Source organism: Carcharhinus amblyrhynchos, chromosome 6, assembly GCF_965287045.1.
Source record: "Carcharhinus amblyrhynchos chromosome 6, sCarAmb.v2.hapA, whole genome shotgun sequence".
NCBI lineage: Eukaryota > Metazoa > Chordata > Chondrichthyes > Carcharhiniformes > Carcharhinidae > Carcharhinus > Carcharhinus amblyrhynchos.
In genome coordinates, this window is record NC_137329.1 from 115,314,787 (window position 1) to 115,336,529 (window position 21,743).

The window sequence follows — 21,743 nt, forward strand, 5'->3', positions numbered from 1 at the left end:
CAACATGACGCTGCGACTCCTAAATTCAATCCCCCTACCAATAAACGCCAAGACACCGTATGCCTTCTTAACAATCTTAACTTGATTCCCAACTTTCAGGGATCTATGTACACATACACCTAGATCCCTCTGTTCATCAACACTATTCAGAGTCCTCCCGTTAGCCCTATACTCGTCACATCTGTTATTCCTACCAAAGTGAATTACCTCACACTTCTCCGCATTAAACTCCATCCGCCACCTCTCGGCCCAGCTCTGCAACCTGTCTAAGTCTCCCTGCAAACTATGACACCCTTCCTCACAATCTACCACACCTCCGACTTTGGTGTCATCAGCAAATTTACTAATCCACCCAACTATACCCTCATCCAGATCATTAATAAAAATTACAAACAGCAGTGGCCCCAAAACAGATCCCTGAGGCACACCACTCGTAACTGAACTCCATGACGAATATTTACCATCAACCACCACCCTCTGTCTCCTATCTGCTAGCCAATTCCTGATCCAATTTCCTAGATTACCCTCAATCCCATACATCTGCATTCTCTGCAAAAGCCTACCATGGTGAACCTTAACAAACGCCTTACTAAAATCCATATATACCACGTCAACTACCTTACCCCCATCCACCTCTTTGGTCACCTCTTTGATGCAAAGGTCCATTGACACGAGGCAGGATTTTTCAGTTTTGGGGCTAGTGCAGCTGGAAAATCCCATCCATGATCCCATAGTATCCCCACAGTGCAGAAGGATGTGATTCAGCCCATCGAGATTATACTGACCACAATCTGACCTAGGCCATATCCCTGTAACCTCACATATTTACCCTTTAAATCCCCTGACACTAGGGTCAATTTTTAGCATAGCCAATTAACCTCATCTGCACATCTTTGGACTGTGGGAGGAAACCGGAGCACCCAGAATGTACGAACTCCACACGGTGACCCAAGACTGGAATCGAACCTGGGTCCTTGGCGCTGTGAGGCAGCTGTGCTAATCACTGTGCTGTTCCTAATTTCTCACAGAGTTGCTGAAAAGAGATATTGTGGAAGTTTTAGTTTTGCAATCATCAGGACAAATGCAAGACTGCCAACGTTCAAACAATTCTGCAGGAGCAAAAGTCGACTCTAACCAGGTGTTGTCATGGATCACACAACAGGAAGCTGGAGGCTCCCACATAATTCAAAAAAATGGTGCAAGACTTGAACGTCTTTTGTTCACAGCGAACATGTCCTTGTGCATGAATATATATAGCTTCTAGCAAGTATAAATGAGCCATGTCACAAGCTCGACTGACTATCTTCAACTTATTTTTAGTGTAGTTATTAGCGCACTCAGCATTGTTCGGTAATGCTGCCCCATCGTGGCATCAAATGTAACAATAGATTTTTTCTCTATATAATTGAAAGCTTTCAGAGTGCTGTCCCTTCATCAGGTGAGTCGGGGATTGGATTTACAAATGGCATATATAAACACACTCAATTTACAAGATAATGGTTGGAATGTGATTATCTTGTAAGTGGTAATTGTAAATTCCCTCATGATTTTTGAGAGTACGGTATAAAATCCATTATTTTTCAGTGAATTTTGTTAGTTGAATGAGTGTATCCTGAAGGTATGAGCATCAATCTTTAGAACATTCCCAATGAGTAACTACAAATCTACCATTATCTTGTAAATTGAGTCTGTATCTATATATACCCTGTTTGTGAACCCAATCCTCCACTCACCTGATGAAGAGACAGCACTCCGAAAGCTCGTGCTATTAAATAAACCTGTTGTGAGACTTATCGTACTTTGAAAAAGGAATCGGGCAGATACTTTTGTACAACATTGTGGTCAAAAAGCTAAGATTTAGAACTGAGCATGGTTGCTCTTTTCAAGAGTCATATCTAGTTCTCATTGGAGAGTATTCAAGGCATTTGGAACACAATTTTTTTTGATAGATACATTTAACAACTCTCTTGGGATTATAATTATATTTTGGATGTTTTTGAGATTTTATTTCCAATCACGTTTTATCTCAGTGGGAGTCCAATTTAGCAGCTTTTCTTGGAGTACCTCATTAATTGCCATTGTCTCTTTTCAATTGCTGGATTTTTCCAGACTGCAGCCTGCAATGTTTGAGGCAAGGCTGCAGAGGGAGCCTTAATGCCATTGTATTCGTAAAACACTATACATTGCTGATTAACTGTGCTGAGATGCTGCACCAAAACAAACCACTTCATTTGGCTGTCTAAACTGCACTCATTATGAAAAACATGTCTTGGGAGCAAATAAAAATTTAATCAACAACAAAATAGGTACCATAAACCTGTCCACAGTAAATACAGTGCTACTTCACACCAAGCTAAATGCTAACCTTGTTACAGAAGCATATAGCATAGAAATAGGCTACTCAGCCCATTGTGTCTATGCTAGCCCTTTATAGAGCAGTCATGCTTAATCCTACTACCCAGTTTTTTGACTGTAATGTTCTATAAAATTACCTGTCCAGCTCCCTTTCAAAAAAAAATTAATCAACTTTTTTTAATTAAAGCATTGCAGACCCTAGAAAGACTTACTGAAAATTGGCACAGATGTTAACACTGTTGCCTCAGAGTGCCAGGGACCCGGGTTGACAGCTCCAAACTTGGGTGATTGTGTGGAGTCTGCACATTCTTCCTATGTCTGCGTGGGTTTCCTCCAGGTGCTCCAGTTTCCTCCCACCTTCCAAAGATATGCAGGTTAGGTGGATTGGCTATGCCAAATTGCCCTTTAATGTTAAGTTGATTAGCAGGGTAAATATGTGAGATTATGAGATATGGTCTGGGTGGGATTGTTGTTGGTGCAAGCTTGATGGCTTGAATGACCTCCTGCACTGTGGAGATCTTGTGAATTCTCTGCATCTTCTCTCAAGATCAAACATTTTCTCTTTTTTTGAGATGTCATGTAATCTGGAAATGAGATAAAGCAAATTACATACTGCATTTTACTGTCTGATGTCACTTCCTACTTCTCCTGGACCAAGAACCCACCACTGAACATCAACACCATATTTAACAGTCATTAACCTCATTTCCTCCAGAGATCTTCCCTGCACAGCATCCAACCTCATAGTGCCTCAACCCTGCCCGATCCACATCTGCCACTCTCCCAGGAGCCAGGAACTGCCCTAAAAGACCAACTCGTTTCAATTGTCCTTGCCCCACAGGACTGATTTCATCCCAGTTTTTATTCTACATTTTCTCAACTAATCAAACCTTTTCCCATCTACGTCAGAAACTCTTCCTATGGCATTGGAAATTTAACAGTTTCCAGTTTGTTGGCCTTAACCATCTGCTTTTCATCGTGGATCCTGGTCCCTGTCTGCTTCTACACTCAGCCATGGTGGCCTGAGGGAGATCTGTATCCTTGAACAGAGACCCAATCAATCCAGTCCTCCAATACCAGCCTCCTTGCCTTTCTGAGCTTGTTCGCACTTTGAACAAGTTCTCCATTCACTTCAGTTACTTCCTCTAAATAAAAACTGTTGCCATGGGAATGGATATGAATGCTTGCAATGCCTGTTTCTTTGTGATATATTCTTTGTTCCATTCCTACTCAGGCCCACTCCCTCACCTCTTTTTGTTTTTGTACATTGATGATTTTATATGTTGCTTCCTGCTCTAATCTCACTTTGTTTCCAATTTCACCCTTTTCATACCTCCACATTGTCCATCTTCCTTTCTTATATTTCCATTCTTAATTTCACTCTCCATTTCTCAGGATGGTCTATCAGCCAATATCCACAACTGACTCCCATATCGACGCTAACTACTCCTCCTTCCATCACTTTATCCTTTTTGAAAGGACCCTTATATAATTCTCCCAGTTTCTCTGTCTTCATCACATCTGTACTGACAAATTCATTCAAGTGTTCTCAATATGTCTTTCTTTACCTTTGACCCAGGATTCCTCTCTATGGTGTTCACAGGATCCACCAACTGTACCCTTCCATTTCTCACACAGTTGCTCTCACTCCTTCCCCTTCCTCTCAGAGCCATGATAGAGTTCCCCTTATCCCCGTCTTCCATCCATTCAATAAATCATCTTCTGCCATTTTCGCCACTCCCACCTCCCACTCCTCCTTCAGCATTCCAAATGGACCACTTCCTTCAGACAGCTTGGATCATTCCTCAGCCACCTCCTCCTCTTCCCATGGCACCTTCTTGTGCAAGAGCAGTTGATGAAAAAGCTACCCTTTTATATAAAAACCATCTTAGTTTCTTGTCGAGGTTGGGAAATCCAAACCCCAATAGTTGACAGAACTTCTGTGCATGTGCGGACCAGGGACAGGGTATGTATGCTCAATTCAGCTTTTTAGTTCTTCGGGCCCAGCATGAGCTTGTAATGTTTTAACTATATCAGGGATTGTGGATTTTAACTGAAAAAGAAAAGATGTGGTTTGCACAGGTAGATTCAAAGTAGCACACAACAGGTTTTATTGAGGAGCTGCTCTCTGCTCTGCACCAGAATACAAAATTGAAACTGATGCTATTAGGATGCATGCCTGAGCATGCTGCCTAATGACATCACCATTAAGTAATGTGATCAGCACTGAAAGCAACCTGCAACCCTTTTAAATGTATAACAGAGCTCCACATTGAATTTTTAAACAATTTCAGATTGCCCAGTTTTTATATTTACATCTTTTCTAAATCCATCTTTTATTTCTTTATCTCATTATCACCACCTTTTGCCTTGCACCATTATCCTTTTTTTCTTATTTTCCCCTGTTTTAGACTGTATCACAGATTTTCCCTTTTGTTTTCCCCCTTCCTGCTTTACCCTGTCTCTGTATTTGCTTGAAGTTCTGTTTCCAGTTCTATCAGAAGGTGATTGAGCTGATGCATGAAATGTGTGTGTGTGTGTGTGTGTGTGTGTGTGTGTGTGTGTAGATTTTATGTCTATACTCTGTAGCAGTGAAGGTGTTATTGCAACAGCCCTGTACATTAGTATGGGCCTGTGGTGACTAATTCACATCTGACCTTGGTTTAGTAAGCAATAGCACAGCTTTACATTTCCAGCTGCCAAAGCCTATGACTTCAGTCGCTGTAATGTCAGGCCTCTCACACTCTCACAGCCAGGAAGCTCCCACCAGTCAGCAACGAGTACATTAAAATCTTGTTAAGCACTGACATAGACACTGGAGTTTACATACCCTTCATATTCCTTCTGGGTCTTGCAGGCAGCTGGTGTAATGCTGATTTGACACGCTGATATGATGAAAAGCAAGAGCAGCTAACATGGTCACCTCTTCATAGAAGTCTTTTGATCTTAGGTTTGACCACTGCATGTTTAATGGCTGAGAAGAATGGCAAACACAAAAGAATCATAGAATGAATCATGGTAACCCTACATTGCAGAAAGAGGCCATTCAGCCAATTGTGTCTGCACCAACTGCAATCCCACCCAGGCCCTACCCATATCACTACATATTTTACCCACTAATCCCTCTAACCTACGCACCTCAGGACACTAAAGTGCAATTTAGCATGGCCAATCAATCTAACCCGCACATCTTTTGACTGTGGGAGGAAACTGGAGCACCTGGAGAAAACCCATGCAGGCACGAGGAGAATGTGCAAACGCCACACAGACAGTGACCCGAGCAGAGAATCGAACCCAGGTCCCTGGAGCTATGAAGCAGCAGTGCTAACCGCTGTGCTACCGTGCCACCCCAAAAGAATACATTACTTGCTCAAAGTCGGAAAAAAAATGAACTGATGTCTTGATTTAATTTTTCATCAGTCGGGGAAAAGGAGTATTATCAAAGAATAATCATAGAATTCCTACAGTGCAGAAGGAGGCCATTCGACCCATCAAGCCTGCTCTGTGGCAGAGTATCTTACCCAGACCCTCTCCCCGCCTTATCCCTGTTGCCCCACACATTTACCATGGCTAATCTATCTAACCCACACATCTTTGGTCACTAAGGGACAAGTTAGCATGGCCAAACCACCAAACCTGCACATCTTTGGACTGCGGAGGAAACTGGGCCACCCAGAAGAAACCCACGCAGAATGGAGAACACATGCAAACTTGGAGCTGTCAACCTGGGTTCCTGGCACTGTGAGGCAGCAGTGCTAACTGCTGTGTCACCATGCTGCAAGTAGATACAGGAAAGTGGATATAGCAGAGCAAGGGGGAACTTGGTTTTAGGTCTGAAAGATTTGACTCTCAAATTCTCATTGTGAAATTAGATCATGCTTCTCTCAGGAAAATGGGTACCCATGGATTCAGTCTGCCAAATGCTGTGCACGCACTCACTCGCTCTTGGCAGATACAATTTTGCCTTTTAAAAATCATTTAGATGGTTACATAGATAAGATGATTATAGCAGGATATGGGCCAAATGTGGGCAAGTGTAACTGGGTTAGCGGTTAAAAGAAAGGGCGGCATGAACATGTTTGGCCGAAGGGCCTGTTTTTATGCTGTAAACCTCCATGACTCTAAGTACACTGTTCATTATATTGATTACACCTCCTCTGTAGGCCTCCAGTATGTGCTTGAATGGTTGATTGTATGTACAAACTGGATACCTTCAAACCCCTTTGCGAAAGTGAACTGTGCACACTATGGTCAGTTTATTCAGGTATTTAAGACCTGAAAGGGATAAGGGAAGTGGGAATGCTTTTCCAAGCTCTAAAGAGGTCATTTATTTTATGCATCCTTTCAGACTCCACTTCCACATAGAACATAGAACATAGAACACTACAGCACAAACAGGCCCTTCGGCCCACGAGTTGCGCCGATCACATCAACACCTATCTATAACCCCCAATCCCATAAAACCCCATATACTCATCCAGAAGTCTTTTAAAAGACCCCAGCGAGTTCGCCTCCACCACCACTGACGGCAGCCGATTCCATTCACTCACCACCCTCTGAGTGAAAAACTTACCCCTAACATCACTTCTGTACTTTCCTCCCCGCACCTTAAACCTGTGTCCTCTCGTAGCGACCATTTCAACCTGGGGAAATAGCCTCTGAGAATCCACCCTATCTATTCCTCTCAACATTTTATAAACCTCTATCAGGTCGCCTCTCAACCTACGTCTCTCCAGGGAAAAGAGACCCAGTTCCCTCAACCTAACTTCATAAGGCATGCCTCCCAGTCCAGGCAACATCCTTGTAAATCTCCTCTGTACCCTTTCAATAGCTTCTACGTCTTTCCTATAGTGAGGTGACCAGAACTGCGCACAGTACTCCAGATGAGGCCTGACAAGGGTCTTATAAAGCTTGCACATTTGCAAGCTTTATTTACCTTGTGCTCTGTGTTTCACCTCGAGCTGATTTCCCAGTCCAGTTACCTCACTCAAGTGGGTATCTTTGGAATGTGAGGGAACGGGTGAGCAATCAGATGGTGAACAGTTGCCAAGGATAATGGATAGAAATGTATATTCTGGGTCTTCATGTTCTCCGCAAGACCCTGAACTGCAATCTCTGGAAGAGTTTAATCTACACGAGTAGCATTCTATCTTGGGTGGCTACTTTGTGGATGTCTTATGAGGTAAGCAATAGCTTCAGAAGAACCTTCAGACCATCGCAGTGTTTCAACAAAGGTACATGATTTTACAAAGCCCTTGAAAATACAAACTCCCCCATATTAGGGAGTCAATGGCCTAATGGTATTATTAATAGGCTACTAATTCAGAAACTCAGCTAACGTTCTGGGGACCCGGGTTCAAATCCCACCACGTCAGATGAAGGAATTTGAATTCAATGAAAATATCTGGAATTAAGAATCTACTGATGACCATGAAATCATAGAATCTACAGTGCAAAAGGAGGCCATTTGTCCCATTGAGCCTGCACTGACAACAATCCCAGCCAGGTCTTGTTGTAATCCCACATATTTACTCTCTTAATCCCTCTGACATGAAGGGGCAATTTAGTAATAATGGCCAATTAATTTCTTCTGGGTCTTGCAACCCTAACCCGCACATCATTGTTGATTGTTGGAAAAACTCATCTGGATCACCAATGTCCTTTACTTGGTCTGGCCTACATGTGACTCCAGAACTACAGCAACTAGGGATGGGCAATAAATGCTGGCCAGCCAACAATGCCCATGTGCCACAAATGAATAAAAAACATATCTTTAACTGCATTCACCACACCAGTGTGGAATCCAACGGTTGACATTACTTCTTGGTCATGTGGTTTTACCTTGCTGGATTGGAGCAAAATTTGACTCTGAGTCACATAAGGAGATATTTGGTCCAATGGTCAAAAGGCTGGGCAAAGAGGCTAATTCTGAGCATTATTTCAAAGGACGAGAGAGAGGAGAAGAGAGGTGGAGAAGTTTATGGAGGGAATTCAAAGGTTAGGGCATAGGTAGCTAAAGGCATGGTCACCATTAGTGGAGCAATGAACTTCAGGGATGTGTAAGCGATCAGAAATTGGGGAGCAGGGAGAGAACTTCAGTTGTAGGGCCAGAGGAATTTGAGGAAATCAGGTTGCAGGAGGACTTGAATACACGGATGAGAATTTTAAAATAAAGTTGTTGCTTAACTGGGAGCCAATGTGGCTCAGTGAGCACGGGGGTGATGTGTGAAAGGGATATGGTGTGTGTTTGGGCACAGAAGGCAATGTGACATGCTGCAATTTGATACATTTCCTACATACGGTATCAGATCATGGGCGCAGACCATTCATTGTGTACATTATGCACCACTATGTATGTTCAGAAATACCACGGTGAAACCATTCCAACAGGTACCAAATAGGAGAGTAGCCCAGGTGCTCATGTGAAATAACCTTTTGTAAAGTAGACACAGCATAGCACAGACTCAACACTGATTAGCTGTGTGTGTACTGGAGCACGTCGTTATGTGGAACGACTGAAGCCGCAATTGACTATTAACCGGGAACATTACACAAATGCAAAATCCTACACTTATTATCGTATGGACTGTTAGAGTAGACACATCCTCTAAAACATTGTGTAAACCTAGAAATACTTCATTGGATATTACATGGTTTATGTTAAAAGTAATTATGGATCACCCTCAACAGCTTGCACATTTTTTCTCTCAAGCTGAAATGTACAGGATAATAGCGATGCTGGAAGAAGCAGAAATCAGTGCAGGAAATGAAACAGCCTGAAAATGGTAGGTACGCAGCCATTTTCCAAAAGGATATAAAAATAAAGAAGCTTTCACGAATGCTTTTTTCCCCTCAAGGAATTATAGTTTCAGTTGAACAAAAAAGAAAATGGGAGTGCAAGGGCTGGGGGTATTTCAGAAAAATGTGAAGTAAGTAAGTAGAGTCTGTATGTGTCTCACAGGTGTCCTTCTGTACATGTGGGGGTGTGCGCATGCCAAAAAGTCAACTTGTTCTTCTATAAAGAAACAAATATAGAATTTTAAAGAAGCAAATATGGTTCTCCAACAAGACTGGGCTTGTGAATGTTGAGGGGCTGCATGGGTTTAAGTATTAAGGGATCACTTGAAATATAATTGGGAATAAAAGCTTGGCTGAAGACTGAATTATAAATGCAGCAGTGATTGATATTTGATCACAACTTGAATGTGATTACATCTCTCTTATCTATTTATTTGCACATTTGCTCCAAAACATCAAGGCAAATTATGTAATCCTTTTTACTGTTTTTAAGTTTAATATCAAATCTAAATATTGTTTCAATATCATTGCACCCATAATAAAACTGCTCTATTAGTAATAAGCAATCACAACTCGGACTGCAGGATTAGCTGTATTAAACCAGTGGGGAGCTTAACCTTGGTCACTTTGAAGAAGCTGCTTCATTCTAATTGCAATTTAGTGCTCAGCTGTACATCCTTCTGTAAGGGGCGTCATAGTGGTACAGTAGTTAGCACTGCTGCCTCATAGAGCCAGGGACCTGGGCTCGATTCCCAGCTTGGCTCTCTGTCTGTGTGGAACAAAGAACAAAGAAAATTACAGCACAGGAACAGGCCCTTCAGGTCTCTAAGCTTGCAGTGACCATGCTGCCTGGTTGAACTAAAGCCCCCTACCCTCCAGGGGACCATATCCCTTCATTCCCATCCTATTCATGGATTTGTCAATACACTCCTTAAAAGTCACTATTGTATCTGTTTCCACTACCTCCCTGGCAGTGAGTTCCAGGCAGGAGAGGTAGTGGAAGCAGATATGAGAGTGAGTTTGTACATTCTCCCCATGTCTGTGTGGGTTTCCTCCCACTGTCCAAAGATGTGTGGGTTAGCTGGATTGGCCATGCTAAATTGCCCCTTAGTGCCTGGAGGAATTAGTTAGGGTAAATGCATGAGGTTATAGAGATAGGGCCTGGTTGGGATTGTGGTCAATGGAGACTCAACGGGCCAAATGGCCTCCGTCTGCACTGTAGGATTCTATGATTCTATGTAATTCACTAACAATGTGCATTACTATGAGAAGAAGGTTCAAAGCAGCCATGAGATTTTCCATTACCTTTCGTGGAATTTATTTTGGTACCTCACACCTGAGGCAATGAGATCATTACTGATTCATCAGATAAACTCTGATTACCCAACAGTTTGTTTTTAAAATTATTATTTAAAATAAAATTAAAGGGTACAGAAGAAGTTTACTAGGTTTACCTGGATGTTCCCTGGTCTGAAGGGTATTAGCTATGAGGAGAGATTGGATGAACTTGGTTTTTTTCTCACTGGAACAGCAGAGGTTGAGGGGCGACCCGATAGAGATTTACAAAATTATGAGTGGTTTGGACAGAGTTGAGAGTCAGATGCTCCTTCCTCAGGTCAAAAAGTCAAGCACTCGGGGGCATAAGTTTAAGGTGCATAGGGAAAAATTTAAAGGAGATGCGCGAGGCAAGTTTTTTATACAGAGGATGGTGACTATCTGGAACGCGCTGTCCGGAGAAGTGGGAGCAAGTACGATAGCGGCATTTAACGGGGATCTAGCCAAATACATGAATAGGATGGGAGTGGAAGGATATGGACTCCGTAAATATGTACAGTTTTAGTTTGGGCAGGGACCATGACCAGCACAGGCTTGGGGGGCTGAAGGACCTTTTCCTATGCTGTATTGTTTTTTGTTTAAGTGTTTTTTTTTATATTCATTCATGAGATGTGGATGTTATCGGCCAGGCCAGCATTTGTTGCCCATCCCTAATTGCCCTCGAACTGAATGATTTGCCAGGCCAGTTCAGAGGATATTTAAGAGTCCACCTCATTGGGTCTGGAGTCACATGTAGGCCAGACCACCTTCGGATGGCAAATTTTCATTGATTTATTTGATAGTAAACTCACAAGCTTTCGGGGTTTGTCCCTTTGTCAGGTGAAGGGACAAACCCCGAAAGCTTGTGAGTTTACTATCAAATAAATCGGTTGGACTTAAACCTGGTGTTGTCAGGCTTTTTACTGTGTTTACCCCAGTCCAACGCCGGCATCGCCACATCATGAAATTTTCATTGAACCAGATGGGTTTTTACAATCATTTCATGGTCATCGTTAGCCATTTAATTCCAGATTTTTCTTGAATTCAAACTTCACCTTCTGCCTTAGTGTGATTCAAACCTAGGTCACCAGAGAATTACTCAGGGCCTCTCAATTACTAGTCCAGTATTAATACCAGTACACTGCGGCACATAGATGTGACCTTATTGAGAAGTCACAGTGGGCTTGTCAAGGTAGGTGCAGTGAGGTTGATTCCCCTTGTGGGAAAATCTCAGATCAGAGGGCAGAAAGGGTCACCCATTTAAGACAGAGTTGAGGAGGAATTTCTTCTGAGTTGGGGGAGGGTGGTCACAGATGCCCGTTATGCGAGGGCTCATATGTACATTAACTTGGATCAGGACTTGATGAACTAAGATGCCAGGGCCGTGGACTTTGCCTGCTTGGCAGGCTTGCCCAAGTATAAGGCTTGATTGACTGCAAACTCATATCCCTGTGTGCTCCATTGTATCATGTGGTGCCATTCATGAACCGCAAGGAATATTCCTCCCTCAATGTGCGGCTCATCTGTGACCACACAATGTGCTTCACGCAGGTGTATGCCCATTTCCTGGTGTGCTCTCAGATCCCAGTGGCAACTGGAGGGATGGCTCCTCGGGGACAAAGGCCAATCAGGAGTGGCTGATGATGCCCATCTCTAATTGCCCTCGAACTAACAAACACCAGTGGAAACCTGTTATAGTGAGGCTCACGCTGCAATGTGTGTGCTTGTCAAGCAGGCAATTGGCCTGTTGAAGATGTAGTTCAGATGCCCTACACCTCCTGAACTGGCCTAGCAAATCATTCAGTTCTAGGGCAATTAGGGATGGCAAGGTAGCACACTGCTTAGCACTGTTACCTCTTAGCACCAGAGACCCAGGGTTCAATTTCGGCCTCAGGTCACTCACTGTCTGTGTGGAGTTTGCACATTCTCCCCATATCTGCGCAGATTTCCTCTGGGTGCTCCAGTTTCCTTCCACCATCCAAAGATGTGATTGGCCATGCTTAATTGACCCTAGTGTCAGGAGATTAGCGGGGTAAATATCGGGGATTACGGGTATATGGGCTTGGGTGGGATTGTGGTCAGTGCAGAATTGATGGGCCGAATCCTCTCCATCTGCACTGTAGGGATTCTATGGATTCTATGAATACAGCTCCCTGAGAGTCTCCTGCACCATTATAGTCTGCTATGCTCTCCACAACTTGGCGGGAGACCACCTGAACCTGTGGTAGAAAGATGATGAGTTACATTGAGGATAGAGTGATGTTCCTCTCGTCTTCAGCAATATGTCTGACTCTTGCTTGACAGAGAGCTTAATGCATCCTCCCATTGAATGGGCTTATCACTGGATTCAGCAATGTGGGTGCACAGTGTCACTTACTACAGACCTCACCAATGTCAGGTATCCTGGTGTTTACATCAGCTGACGTGGGCAGCCTGGAAACATCTCCACAGCCCTAGGCCTCTTGATCACTCGAGAACATGAATGTTACTTGCCCAAAGATACACTGCACAGGGGCATGGATTGCTTCATTATCTGAGGAGATGTGAATGGTGCTGAATGCTATAATAATCAACAATCATCCTCAATTCTGACCTTATATTGGAAGAGAGGTCATTAATGAAGCAGCTGAAGATGGTTGGGTTTAGGACTCTACCCTAAGGACCCCTGACGAATTGCAAACTGCTTTGTTTCTATTTTCAATTAGAAGATCAGACAGTAGCTATTAATCAAGAGATCAAAAGCTCTCTTTCAACTTAGATTAGCTTAGCTTGCTAATTAAAATGTTAATGGTGGTTGGGGTCATCCGAAAGGTGAACTTTATCTATTGTGTGTTGCTGATATCTTTGCAAGCTTTAGCAGCACTGAGGTCCCATTGTCAAAGGGTTTGTGCAAATTCAGACAGTGTTGAGGGATGCTGATGCGGTCTCAGTTGATGGGGAGACATTCCTTTCTCTCACAGAATCTCTACAGTGCAGATGGAGGTGCTTTGACCCATCGAGTCAGCACTGATTCTCTGAAAGAGCATCTTACCCAAACCCCTGTCCCTCTAACCCCACATATTTACCCTTCTAATCCCCTTAACCTACACATTTTGGGCCACGGCAGGGCAATTGAGCATGGCCAATCCACCCAATCTGCATATCTTTGGACTATGGGAGGAAACCCACACAGACATGGGGAGAATGTGCAAACTCCACACAGACAGTCACCAAGGGTTGGGATTGAACCCGGGTCCCAAGCGTTTTGCCACCATGTCGCTCCTGGATTTCACAGAGGACTGCAACATTGCTGCATGGGAATCAAACTTTGATAGTATGGGCAGTCAGGATGTTGGGGTTGAATTCAGGGTACCAGCAATACACTGCATTACAGTTTTCAGTTGAACATCAACAGATCGGATGTGACTGTTTATTTCTCCATACTGATGCAGAGTACAGAGAACTGAAGCAAATGCCCTTTTTTTTGCACATGCTAATTTATGGATCAGACCAAATCTATTCTTTTCTTGGCAGCTATGTTCTTCAGGTTCCAATAAAACCAGTGAAGTCCTTTTAAAGTATAGTCACAATTGTATTGTAACAAACACAACTGCCAATATTACACACAACAATCTCTTACCAACAGTAACATGTTGCTGATAAAGTTTATTTATTAGTGTCACAAGCAGGCTTATATTAACACTGCAATGAAGTTACTGTGAAAATCCCCTAGTCGCCACACTACGGCACCTGTTCGGGTACACCGAGGGAGAATTTAGCATGGCCAATTCACCTAACCAGCATGTCTTTCAGAGTGTAGGAGGAAACCAGAACACCCAGAGGAAACCTACGCAGACACAGGGAGAACATACAGACCCGGCACAGCCAGTGACCCAAGCCAGGAATCGCACCCGGGTCCCTGCCGCTGTGAGACAGCAGTGCTAACCATTGACCCATCGTGCTGCACTGTTCATTATATTGATGGAAAACATTGGCTAGAGCACCAGCGAGGTGTGCGGGGGAACACCCTTGCTCTTAGAGTCACAGAGTCATAGAGGTTTACAACATGGAAACAGGCCCTTAGGACCAACTAGTCCGTGCCATCTTTTTTTTATAACTAAGCTAGTCCCAATTGCCCACGCTTGGCCCATATCCCTTGAAAGCTATCTTACTCATATAGCTGTCTATACGCTTTTTAAAAGACAAATTGTACCCGCCTCTACTACTACCTCTGGCAGCTTGTTCCAAGCACTCACCATCCTCTGTGTAAAAATATTGCCCCTCTCAACTCTTTTGTATCTCTCCCTTCTGACCTTAAACCTACGCCCTCTAGTTTTAGACTCCCCTTCCTTTGGATAACGCCGTGGGAGATGTCAGTGTAACATCGCCCCAAAAGGCCAACACTTCCAACAGTGTAGCACCCCTGCAGTTCTGCACTCGAGCGTCAGAATACATTTGGCGTTCAGGAATAGAACTCGAACCCACAAAGCTGTTTCAAAGAGCAATGAATCCATCATATACTTTACCCATATTTGTCAGTGATTGTGGTTAATAGTGTTTGCACAATGTGCTTCATGTTTCCATTTCATTACAACAAACATATTAATTACTTTTGCCTTTAAACTGTGTGCGTGCCACCTCCATGTTTGATGTGAATCTGCACTGCAGTAAGCAATTCAAATCTCAAGAACGCTGGGATTTTTCACGGGTGCGTGTCTGCAAATATATGGTTTGAAGGTCACAAAGTCTGCTTACAGAAACTGCTATGAAATCGTTAAAACAAAACAGAAAGTCTAACACTTACTGAGAGGCGGTAATTACTCCAAATATTCCACAGTTGGTTAATTAGTAAAGGGTGAAGAATGCTTTAAACTTCAATCATTGCCATTATTCTGATGGTGGTGTAGTGGTAATAATACTAAACTAGTAATCAGGAGATGTGAACAGCTGCCCTAGGGGCATGGATTCATAATCCCATCATAGCAGATGAGGGAATTTAAATTCAATTAATAAACCTGGAAGAGGAATCTCTTTTTTTTTAGCTTATCTTCACCCCCTTACACTTTTCTCTCCTTGGAGAATAGTGGGTGGGAGGGGGAGGCTCGGTGGCACAGTGGTTAGCACTGCTGCCTCACAGCTCCAGGGACACCAGGTTCAATTCCGGCTTCTCTCTGTGTGGAGTTTGCACATTCTCCCCGTGGGGTTTTTTCCGGCTGCTCCCACAGTCCAAAGATAAGGGGTGGCACAGTGGTTGGCGCTGCAGCCTTGTGGCGTCTGGGAACCGGATTCGATTCCTGGCTTGGGTCACTGTGTGTGTGTGTGGACTTAGCGTGTTCTCCGTGTGTCTGCATAGGCTTCCACCAGGTGCTCCAGTCCAAAGATGTGAAGGTTGGATGGATTGGCCATGTTAAATTGCCCCTCAGTGTCAGGGGGAACTAGCTAAGGTAAGTGCATGGTGTTATGGGATAGGGCCTGAGTGGTATTGTGGTTGGTGCAGACTCGATGGGCCGAATGACTTCCTTCTGCACTGTATGATTCTATGTGCTGGTTAGGTTGATTGACCATGCTAAATTGCCCCTTAGAGTCACAAAGATGTGTAAATTAGGCATATTTAGCCAGGGTAAATGGGTGGGATTACAGGAATAGGGAGGGAGTGAAGGCCTGGATAACTCTGGGTACCTACACCACATGGACTCCAGCTGTTCAAGAAGGCAGCCCACCACCACCTTCTCAAGGGCAACTGGGAATGGGCAATGAATGCTAGCATAGCCAGCGACACCCCCATCCCTTGGATTAATCCCAAAAAGTACTACCCAAGCATCCTGTGTGGGTGTTGAAACAACAGCAGCCATTTTGGGTAGCGAGCACCCAACAAAAATAATTGTATTCCAGATTTACATTGCAAAGTAGAACTTCTGTCAGTGACGCTTATGGTATTAAATGCAGATTGTATTCTGGAAAATGGGATGTAAATATTCAGTGATTTTCCCTTAATAACATATATTTTTATCCGATTTTCTTCCTTCAAGAACAGTATTAACTGCTATCACATCCAACGCCAGGTAATAATATGGTTTTCTTATAATCTGTTGTAATTTTCATTTCTGTGCAGTGTCTCCCGGACAGACTGGCTGTCATCCTATCAGGGATTAATTGCATTTTCCATTCAATAAAAATGCATTCAAAAGTCAAAGTGCCATTCCTCTGCCAAATTTTCCAAAAGGTTTCAGTGAGCAGGTCTGCATTAATAAAGCACTGGGTGAAGATAGCTGTGTGTCTGAAACATTACACCAGGCTCAGTATAATTAACCACCCATCACAACGTTTTTATTCAACCTTCTAAGTTGATATCAGACAGAAGCTCATTAACATACCCCGTCACTCTGATGACATTTGTACAGTTAGTTCTGTATTATGATTTAACATCGAGGACAGCTATGTTTTGTGTATGGTGGCACAGTGGTTAGCACTGCTGCTTCACAGCGTTCGGGACCCAGGTTCCATTCCCGGCTTTGGGTCACTATCTGTTCGGAGTCTTGCACAGGATCTCCGCGTCTCCACGTAGGTTTCTTCCGGATGCTCCAGTTCCCTCCCACATTCTGAAAGACGTGCTTGTTAGGTGCATTGGCCACGCTAAATTCTCCCTCAGTGTATCCAAACAGGCGCCGGAGTGTGGCGACTAAGGGATTTTCTCAGTAACTTCATTGCAGTGTTAACGTAAGCCTACCTGTGACTAGTAAATAAATAACAAATTTACCTTGCTAATCTCCCTAACACTAGCATGGCCAATCAACCTAACCTGCGCATCATTGGAGTGTGGGAGGAAACTGGAGCACCCGGAAGAAACCCATGCAGACATGGCGAGAATGTACACAGACAGTAACCTGAGGCTGGAATTGAACCTGGGCCCCTGGCATTGTGAGGCAGCAGTGCTAACCAATGTGCTGCCATGCCAAATCCACCTTCTCGGGGGGGACATTTGTGCGCGATTGATTTCATTGCTTGACCCTTGACAGTAATTGAACTTTTGCAAACCTTCTAAAATTGATATCCCATTATATCCCCTCAACACTGACCCTCAATATGTAAATTCACGTGAATGATCCTGGTTTCAAAAATAGATAACTGTCTTGCTAAGTTTCCTCCACTGTCTCTCATTCAAAGCAGGCGTTTGTCATTTTCTGTGTTATTACTGCACTGATATGACAGTCAACTGATGATTTATTGGTATCGAGGATTTTGCTTTGTTTTGGCTGGTGATAGGCTTTCAAATCGTACATCTTCTTGGACGGAACAAATCGAAGGAGTGTACATTTATTGCAGACTGCAGTTATCTTTTGCAAATTTGATTAGTATGCATAAAAAAAAGCATGTTACTTTGGCCTTGATAAGTATTGACTTAAGAAAGCACTGTAATATTACTGACCCACAGAGGCATTCATACCGCTATGTTTTAATCATGCCTACTAGCTGCTCTGGTATTGAAAATAGATGAAATGGTAAACCTTTGCTGAATTAACACTTTTGAATATGGAAAAAAATAAATAAGCCTTTCCTTCTCTCGCTAATATAGGCGCCATGCACTTGACGTCTGAGCAATATGGCTCGGTATTTTTAGGGAACTAAATGCTACTATTCTCCCAAATTAATAGGAAGGAAGTGAACACACATATCTGGCTTGAGGTGCTCTGCCTGGTTGAGTGGTTGTGTTGTGTTGGTAGAAACACATGTCAAAAAGTGTGGAATAATTTATTTGAATTAGGGAGCATGCTTCTTTCAAGATTCATTTTGAATTTTGAAGATTTCAGTGCTTCACTCATAGAATCCCGATGGTGCAGAAGGAGGCCATTTAGCCCATCAAGTCTGCACCAACCACAATCCCACCCAGACCCTATCCCGTAACCCCACGCATTCACCCTTCTAATCCCCTGACGCTAAGGGGCAATTTATCATGGCCAATTCACCTAACCTGCACATCTTTGGAGTGTGGGAGGAAACCGGAGCACTCAGAGGAAACCCACGCAGACATGGGGAGAATGTGCAAACTCCACGCAGACAGTCATCCAAGGCCAGGACTAAACTCGAGTCCCTGGCGCTGTGAGGCAACAGCGCTAACCACTGTGCCACCGTGCCCCTTGCTGTGTGTTTAACTCACACAGTATGTACTTTACATGCCCACCACTCCACCCCAGAGGGTGAGTTTTGGGTGGGACATGTAAAAATGTCTGGTGCCCCATCCATCACTTTTCCATCCACCACGAGCTCACTTAACAATACAGTGGGAGAAGCAGTCGCCAAAATCAACAGCTCACACACCATGTTCAAAGGAACAATCAAGCATCAATTAGGCTCATAATCGATGTAATTGACCCTGATAAACCACTGCCCACACCATAAAACATTTGGCATGGGCAGCAAGGTGGGTGCAAGCACATGGATTTTCTGCCTTGGGTCACTGTCTGAGTGGAGTTTGCACATTCTCCCCATGTCTGCATGGGTTTCCTCTGGGTGCTCCAGTTCCTCCCAAAGGTGTCCACGTTAGGTAGATTAGGTAGATGCTAAATTGCCCCTTGTCAGGGGGACTAGCTAGGATAAGCTCATGGGGATAGAGCCTGGGTGAGATTGTGCTTGCTGCAGACTCAATGGGCTGAATGGCCTCCTTGTGCACTGTAGGTTTAAAATGGATGAAGAAAATCAACTTGAAATGTGAAAGAAGCACTTTTAAGGCATTTAAAAAGTGCTGGGATGGAATGGAAATGCTTTCAAAAAGAATGCCCATTGCTTTTGGCTCTGAACCCACACTCTACCCTTTCTATCTCTCTCTCAACCTTTCTGCACCCAAACGGTTCATAGGATTGTTTTGGTAGCTAATTACTATTGCCACAAGAGTATCAATCCAGAAACTCTGCTGATGTTCTGGGGGCGTCTGTTCAAATCCGTCAGGGCATGTGGTGGAATTTGAATTCAGTAAAAGAAATCCGGAATTCAGAATTTACTGATGACCATAAAATCATTGTCAATTGTTGGAAAAACCCATCTGGTTCACTTATATCCTCTGGGGAAGGAAATCTGCCGTCCTTACCTGGCCTGGCCCACATGTGACTCCAGAGCCACGGCAAGGTGGTTGACTCTCAACTGCCCTTGGGCAATTGGGGATGGGCAATAAATGCTGGCCAGCCAGCGATGCCCATGTCCCAGAAACAAATTTAAAAAAGAAATTAATCCTTGAACAGTTTATTTGGCTGTTTTTAGGGCCTTATTGCCTGAAGGGCTTTAAACTACATCAAGCATAGCCACGCTCATACAGACAACTTAAGTGGCAATTTAGTGCAGCCAATCCACCCAATCTGCATGTCTTGGGCCTGTGGGAGAAAACTGGAGATCCATGCGGACATGGGGAGAACGTGTAAACTCCACACAGTCACCCAAGGCTGGAATTGATTCTGCGTCCCTGGCGCTGTGAGACAGCAGTGCTAATCACTGTGCCACAGTGCCGCCTTACTCCTTTCTATGAAGGAGTCAAACGCTTCACTAGGTGCCAAACAAATCTCGATTTTCACACTGCGTCAGTGCAATCTGAAGAATGGTTTTATTTATTCATTATCAGACAAATACAAGTCAAAGGGATCACCCAAGCATCTGCTTTGACCAATGGAATTCACATCAGGTAAATCCATCGACTGCGCAGAAATGGGTGATGCTTCTGTCTGATTCTTTGTAGTTTGAAAGTGTTGAAGTCCGTTTAGCTGTGGTTTTGGGAGTTGCGAGTTGTTTAATTTTCAACATGATAACCAATAACACTGCTTTAAGCAGACAGCCCTTTCCACACTGCCCTGTTACAATCAAAACAAAGCCCCTGTGTTGAATACTGTATTGAAGACAAGTATTATAACTATCGTCAGAATACAACAGTGTCTGAGCTCCTGTGTAGATCTGAAGGGGTTAAAAGGTTCATTATTCAGATGACTGTCGCAGCTCCGAGCAAGTTTATTATGAGCCTCATCAGGTGTATATTGTGAAATGATGAACTCGTACCAGAGACAGGAATGGAAACGAGAATGAGGGCACCACCAAACAAATATGCACAAACTGAGTGATTGGAGAGATAGTGGGAATAAAAATTAAACACGTCCATCTCTGTCAACTCTCTGAACACCGAGCTCTGGATTTGATTTGATGGATCGTCACACTGTGAATGTTTTCAAATTGGCTCATCTGGATTGGTTAGCGCAACACATAGCAAAAAAAAGAGCACTAAAGCTGTTGAATTTTAAAATATCAGAATTGTCATGGACCGTGTTGATTCTAGATGTGAAATTGTAAAAGAGAGGGGGAATAAAGTAAAATTAACACAGTACAGGAGGGTACCAATATGCAAACAGTAAGCAGTTGCAACAAATATTCAGTGATAGCAACAGATAAGCCTCAGTGTAATATCAATAGGGCAGCAAGGTGGCACAGTGGTTAGTACTGCTGCCTCACAGTGCCAGGAGCCCAGGTTCGATTCCTGCCTTGGGTCACTGTCTGAGTGGAGTTTGCACATTCTCCCCATGTCTGCATGGGTTTCCTCTGGGTGCTCCAGTTCCTCCCAAAGGTGTCCACATTAGGTAGATTAGGTAGATGCTAAATTGCCCCTTGTCAGGGGGACTAGCTAGGATAAGCTCATGGGGATAGAGCCTGGGTGAGATTGTGCTTGCTGCAGACTCAATGGACTGAATGGCCTCCTTGTGCACAGTAGGGCTTCTTTGATCCCTCCCCAACTTGCAGTCTGATCCTCATTTTAGCAGAAATCCTAATGCAGTTCAAATGAAACCCCAGTGTGTGTTCAGCCCAGAATTTTCCTCTATTGTGATTTGGGAGTCTGTGGCCAAGTTTCACTTACAGGAAAGACATGCACGTAGAATGCAGAGCACAGAAAGGAACTTGGCATGAGCCAGCTTAAAATGTATTTAAAACAAAGATTCGTAGCATCGATTTAGATTCTGCTGACAGTCACATGTTCATCAGTAAATGTAGAGATGGTGAAGATGGGATGCATTGCTGGCTTGAAGAATTGCTAATCAATGGTCTATTCCTTAGAACAGTTTATAGATGGCACATTTCCTGAATCCCTGCATGGCTTTCAAAAGAGGCTTTTTATTTAATTTTTTAAAATTACTAGAAACACTGGGATGGCACAGTGGTTAGCATTGCCTCCTCACAGCACTAGGGACCTGGGTTCTAATCCATTCTCAGGTCCCTGTCTGTGTGGAGTTTGCATGTTCTCCGTGGGTTTCCTCTGGGTGTTCCAGTTTCCT